Below are 7273 nucleotides of genomic sequence, written 5' to 3'. Positions count from 1 at the left end.
ATAGTTGGCCACATAGTTCATAATTTCCTAATATTACTAGTTATCACCTTCCGCACTCCACGAGCAAACATATGGTTGGTTAATGCATGGTGTACATAAGCCCCCATTAGTTGCATCAACTATGTGTACCTACTGCTTCTGGCCTGATTCATCAATCTTTTTGGTGAGGATACTCATTTGTGTCACTAGAGTGGCCATATATTCATCTATAGAATAAATTGGGTCTAAAGCCACTAAGTGAACTACAGAAATGATTGGAGAGTCTCTTGTCATCCATCCTGAGTTTTGGGCCAACTTGTCAAGTAGGATCTTGTTTTCTTTGATTTTTTTGCTCAAAAATGCTCCACCTACTGAAGCATCAACATTGGCCTTCAAGCTATCTGCAATCCCATGTAAAACCTCTGCTCCAACATCTGCTCCAGAATGCCATGATGTGGACACTTAACCAGCAGACCTTTGAACCTCTCCCATGTTTCTTGTAATATCTCTGTTGGTTTCTGTTTGAAGCTCAATATCTCATCAATTTGTTGAGCAGTCTTATTGGATGGGTAGAATTTATTCACAAATTACTTGACTAATTCCTCCCAAGTAGTGATGCAGTTTATGGGGAGTGAATTAAGCCAAGTCTAAGCCGCTCCTGTCACTGAGAATGGAAACAATAACAGCCTTATTGCTTCTGGTATCACATTATGTTGCCTTTGCGTGGAACATATTGACAGGAAATTCTTCAGATGCTGCTGAGGATCTTCAACATATGACCCTGAGAACAGTCCCTTATTCTGCAACAATTGTAGCATGTTACTTGTGATTTGAAATGATTTCGCTTGTATCTGAGGGACTGAAATTGCGGTTGCCAGATTGTCGGTGGTGGGTTGTGCCCAGTCATACAATGCTGCTTCTGGCACAAGAGGCACCACACCCTGATTGTTCGGGTCATTCGCATTGTTCCTGTTATTTGGATTTTCTACTCCGTCATCCATATCTGGTTCGTTCGTTCTGTTCAGTTGAGTTGTTGTTTGCCTTTCTTGTTTGCACGATTCAGTGCCTTCAAAACTTTTTCAGGATCTAATAATACTTCGAGCAATTCACCAGTTCTTAAGGAGTTTCTAAGCATGCACCTGTAACACCCAAGACTACAAACGTTAGAATTTCAATGTACTTGGTTTAAATTGAAGAAAATTGACTACATTAAGAATTTTAGCACTTCTTTTAGCTGCAATTAATAACACTGTTAATTTTCGGGCAATGGCCCCAAAATTTGATCACGCCCAACTATGCCTTATAAAAAAGGACTAAGTGGTCGTTGCAAATATATTCTGGTTAACAAGTCTGGAGTTGAATCCCACAGGGAATTAACCTATTAAACACAACTATTGTACTTATACAAATCCACGTATTCAATCTTCAGAAATATTTAAGTAATAAATTGGATGTTTATTAACTAAGTATTATGTAATAAAAATACAATAAATAAGAACTAACTGCGAACGGATTGTAGACAAAAATTGAAATGCTCTAAGGTTCTGATTTCTCCTATTCTCAGAATCCTTTCCGCAACGTTTCCTATAAATTTGCTTAAGTCTTTTCTATCGATCATGAGCACTCTGACTGTCGTAACTCTCTCCAGAGTAATTACAACAATATACTAGATATATTCTCCCGAATTACACTAGCTATCCTTAAGTACAACTCACTTAGATCGCACCAAGATTTCGTCATCCCTAATCTAACCTTTAAACCCTTCATATTGATCCCTCCTATACGTTGGGAGTGATGTTGTTCAACAACTACCTAAATATACACTCTCTCCCTTGTAATACATACTAAATAGGAACAGTTAATTGAGGGCCATTCAATCAACATCAATAAGCATATAGTTGAACAAATAGAGACAATACTATAGCAAATCTATATTAGCGTAACTAAAAATTCATTCTCCAATAGGTTCCATCAAAATCCTAGATTAGGAGTTCAGCTACTCATACTACTAGACAAGATCACAATATAAAAAGTCATAACCAACAATGGAATTAAGAAGAAGAAGATGAAAAATGAGTAGATGATTCTCCGTCTTGCTCCTTGTTTTTGTGTTCTTGCCTCCAAAATTCTTCTAAAAATAAGTTTCCCCTCTTTTTGGCTAGTTAAGCTTCATATAAGTCAAGGTTAGTCGTCTTTGGAATTACAAAATTGGCCTTGGGATATTTTTCTCGAAAGCCCGTTCGCGGCCGCGGATCAACTGCGGATTGACCGCGCATTTTGCCCAGTATTCTGCCTGACGTGAGCGGCCAGTGCGCATTTTGCCCAGTATTTTGCCTGACCGCGCACCTAGAGGAGTTTCTGCCTTCGTTTTTTTCTTTCTTCTTTTGCACGCGGTAACCTCCGATTGGCCTTCATTGCTCCATATTAACTCCAAAACACTCTTTAATGTCTTCATAGCCCGGAATTGCTCCTGCAAAGCATAAAGTTCTTAATTAGAGCAATTTGTTAACATTTAACATTCAAATATCAATAAAGTGCAGCTAAGTTAGAGCGTAAATGGTAGCGAAACTACATAATTATAGCCTACTATCACTTTACAAATGTAAAAGTTAGACCCATTGGTTATCCGTTGGTTACCCATTGGTTATCCATTTTCTAAATAGATAATATGGTTCTTATCCACATTTCACCCGTTTTTAAAAAGTTCATTATCCAACCCTTAGTGAATAATATGGGTGGTTAACTGTTTTCTTTTAACCATCTTGCCACCCCTAGTACAGATATTCAATTATAACCCTTCTATTAATCACAATATGATATCATATATAACGATGACCATAAAATATAATTATTATTATGAATGTTCTCGGAATGACTTTCAATAAATTATCATTATACTAAAAGAGCATTATGTTAACATATTTAATGCGGGTGTCATACCACAAGAGAAAAACATTAGCTGATTCTACTGATGAGATGGAAAAATGTTGAGCTAAGTGTACTAGCAGGGGATGCTTCATTTATTTTACTGATGAACTCAAAATATAATTTAAAATTCTAGCGTGTGCAGCTTTGGATGTACCTGCAAAATTTTCTAGCAACGTTTCTTTCCACTAAACAATATATTTTTGAAAGTAAAGGGATCGCATGTGACTGCTATTCCAAAATCTCACGTGGATTATATTATACATTCTAACGGCCTAAAGAATTGCTACACAGGGTCACCCAATTGTTTGTTAAATTGTGTTGCGAGGAACAAAATAATAGCTTGTACTAATTTTTTATGTACACTTGTGTAAATAATGCACTTCCTTTGATTTCAAACATGTCTCTACTCAAGTAGCAAACCAAAATGAATCTAACCAAGCAAAAATAGCTTATCAGAATGGTTACATTCAGTTGTTCCCAGTGAATCCAACTAACAATTGTTTTCAGACATATCCGTCAAGAACAATATTAAGAAGATATTGTGGAAGCTGTGGTTTAAAAATTTTGTCCCTCTCTACCCCGCCAGACACCAATAATAATAATATTGAAAACTAAGTAATGATTTTCAAATTAGCAAATAGTAATTGTGAAGTTACCACTGAAACAACATGACACACCAATAACAATAAGAAGATAAAAACAACATAACCATGAATAACCTACTCCCCAATCACTTGGAATAGTACTCACATGCCAGCCTTAATCATCATATCATACTATATTATAATTATGAAGCCAAAAAGTTAAAGCTAAATTACTAAATTACCCATTAAAAGTTGAGTGACCTTTTTATCCTTTAACAATTAAATTATTCTTTCAAAATCTTCTAAAGTTTGTTCTTTACATTAATACTTGCGGTGGAATCCAGTAAGTTTATTAGCATCATATGCAGTTATGCACACGCTTTCTGAGTTAGTGTTTTAGAATTAATATGCACGTACCGTCTCATATCTTCAATATCCAATTGACTTTTTGTTTAACCAAAAAATAGAATTTCAGTCAAAGCTAGAATTTAGAAGAACACGGGTTACTGATAATCAAAAGTATATGCAGAGGAAAGTAATTTGAGGTAATTAGAGTGTAATCAAGAGAAAAAACAAGTAAATCAAAGTATATTCCGATAATACTTCTTGTCCCTACAATTGATCAGATACCTCCCTTTTATAAGTATCTTTAAAGATATGTGTTTTTCCCAAATCATAATGAGACTATTATGAATAATTAAAGACATTGAATGCTACGTTACATAATCATTATAATCAATACAAATTCCCTAACGCACCAGTATTTAATGCCTGTCAAATTCTGTATCTGCGTCTTTACTATGGTCAGATCCATTCCTTTTGATTCTTGGATATAAATGACTTAAACAGGTACGGCCACCCGTGCCTCTTCCTTTGTCCTTGCTCGTTTCTATTGCTTATCGTGCCTCTTGATTAATTGTAATTCTTTAACTATTTGACCAGTCCACGTATCTCGACACGTCATCCTTATATAAATGTAATTTTTCCCAATACACTTTTGCAATTCCCATAGATAATTGACTTTTCAAATTCTAACGGAAGAGGTTGTCTTATTCGTTGACAAAGACCGCGGCTGGTATGCCCGATTCATTGCTGCCCCCACTGTTGGTTTAGTGGGTGAGGATAATGTTCCCTTCCCTGAGAAGTGAAATTTTGCACGTAAGTCTTTTAACCTTCTCGTACCTTTTTCCTTCAAGTTTGCCAACTTCTCTAATTTTGCTTTCGTTTTTTTTTTCTTAGCTACCATGGGAGTTGTGGGGGATGTTCCCAACTTTCGTGGTTGGGTAGATAAATTGCTGAAGATCGCACCGATGGACGGTAGGTCATGGAAAACACTTTCTAACCGTTTTGGTTGGAAGGTAAAGACTAATGGTAAGAATTTATATTTTGTGCCTTTCGTATCTATATTCTCTTTTATTGCTCTAATTTCTATTCCTTTTTTGTCAGGATTTGCTATTCGAGGAGTTACTGCTGAAGCAGTTGCGGCTTCTCGTGTTTCCTCGGGAACCCGTACTCCTTTAGGAACCCGTATCTCTCTAGAAAGAGCCCGGGAAATAGTTTTGGGTTCTTCTTATGCAAAAAGGAAAGCTGCAGAAGAGAAAGACTCTGATGAAGAGGGAGATGAGGGCTCCCTGGTGACAAGGCCTCGAGTTAGGAGACACATCGTATCTGATGACGAAGCTGAAGTGTCGGTTTCTCTTACCATACCTGTTGAAACTCCAATAATAATTCCTGGCAATGACGTCACTCCCCACGATACTCGTGAGTCTATTGACCAACTTTTCATCAGCAGATTTGGCCGTAAAGATGCAGGACCTGTTTTAGACTAAGTACCCTTATCTTCTTTTCCAACTCCCGTGCTTGTGGTTCCTTTCTTACCGGCCCTAGTTATTTTCGTTCCTTCTTCTACTGCTTGCACCTCTTCTCCGGCTCCTCCTTTGACTATTCCCCCTCCTATCATTCATCATATAGAAACGGTCTCTTCAAGTAGAAGTGCCGCTATGAGGCAGGTAACTATTGAAGTTCCTGCCGAAAGCAACCATTTGAGAAAGTCAGGTCAGGAAGATGCATGGTTGGAGCCTTTAATCGGCCCCATTGAAAAAGCCAAGTTGGAGAGTCATAGTTCCCTGACTTTAATGAATGATATCGTACATGCTACTTTGAAGGTACTTTCCTTCTCTCCCTTTTTTGCTTTATAATTCGACTATCTTTGAGGATTCTTACTTCCTTTTCCTCTTTTCAGGCCAATCTTATTGGCACAGAAATGATGAAAAGAATCGCCCCCTTGGAGAAGATAGCACGTGACTCTCATTCGTAAGCAATCAATTGGAAGGAGCAATTTGAGAGTGCATAGATTGATATAGAAGACTTACAAGAGAGCAAGAGTACCTTAGAGCAACGAGTGCGGGCTTTAACTTCAGAATTGGCGGTTGCAAAAGCTTCTTCAAGCCAAGCAGAAAAAGACAAAGAACGTCTCGAGTCCTCCTTCTCAGAGCAACTATCTAAAGCTAGTGAAGAAATCAAAGAGTTAAAATCTCTTTTGGACCGAAAGGAAGTTTATGCTGGGGAGCTCGTGCAAAACTTGACTCAAGCACAAGAGGATCTCATAATTGCTGCTGATAAAGTGTGTGTTTTAGAATGCTCCCATGCCTTTCTTCAAGTTTCCCATAACTCTGCCTTGGCTGAAAATGAAGAGCTAAAGAATGAGATCGCTGCTTGGGAAAAGGATTATGAGATCCTTGAAAAAAAATCTGCTGTCGAGACAAGTTGGGCATTTTTGAATTCTTGTCGTGATACCCTACTTGAAGCTGGTCAAGAAAACTTCAACCTGGATTTGGAGTTAGTTAAGATCAATGAAACCATTGAAAAGGCTCAACAAACACAGGACTTCCCTTCTCCCGTGGCTGAAGCTCCCGTGAATGTTGAAGCTGATATGGGTATCCCAATTCTTTCAAGCCCAATCGAATCTGTTGCTACAAGCCAGACTGAAAATGCATCTGTTGATGTAGCTGCCCAAATTGAACCCACTGATGTCGATGCTCCTACTTCGGTTCCTCAAACTTCTCACTGACCGGTTTTGAACATTTTAGTGATTTTGCTTTTGTTTTGGAAAACTATAATCGGACCCTCAACTTTATTTGAGGGTTGATTTTGAAGTCGTAAGTCCCCAAGTCTTTTATGGGGCAGGCAATCTGTATAGGCAATCTCGTAGTTTTATGACTAAGTTTGTCCTTAGTCTTAGATTTTAACATATTAAGAAGTTCTTCGTGTTATTATTATAAACTTCTGTTTTCTTTATTCTTGCCTTAATATTTAAGGACTTACAGAATAATTTGCATTTTTATTCTTCGAAAATGCTTTTGTTATCCTCATGACTAATTAATTTGAACATGAGTTTTATAAAAGAGGGCCCTTTTATATTTTAACACTTAATGAAGTAGACATCTCAACTTCATAATGGTGTTAACATACGATAAAAGAAATAGGAACACACATGTTTCTTTGAAATAACTTTGACAAGTTGTTATTGGAACTTATAATTCTTACATGTAATTGAAGTACATCTATAACTTTCTCGTAACTGTTTTTCATGTAACAAATTTTTACAAAAGAAGAGTAATAGGTACGGGGGTTTTCCTTATAACCCATTTTTGTATATGGCCTTTACCCTAATACCCTAACTATAATGAGGTTTTTGTTTCTCTTTAGCCTCAGCTCGTGGCTCCATCTCGTAACTCTTATTCTGCACTTGACTCTTTTAGGCTATTTACTCTGCACTTGAC

The 7273-nt window shown here is 37.2% G+C and overlaps 1 non-coding gene across 1 annotated transcript; it reads left to right on the top strand.

Moving 5' to 3' along the window:
* Positions 1–423: 423 nt before the first annotated feature.
* LOC142182476 (small nucleolar RNA R71) lies at positions 424–530 on the top strand. Its single transcript, XR_012711295.1, has one exon. It is a non-coding gene; the product is annotated as a small nucleolar RNA R71 (small nucleolar RNA).
* The last annotated feature ends 6743 nt before the right edge of the window (positions 531–7273 follow it).

The sequence above is a fragment of the Nicotiana tabacum genome, chromosome 6, assembly GCF_000715075.1.
Source record: "Nicotiana tabacum cultivar K326 chromosome 6, ASM71507v2, whole genome shotgun sequence".
In the NCBI taxonomy this organism is placed as follows: Eukaryota; Viridiplantae; Streptophyta; class Magnoliopsida; order Solanales; family Solanaceae; genus Nicotiana; species Nicotiana tabacum.
This window is presented reverse-complemented; position numbering and strand designations above follow the sequence as displayed.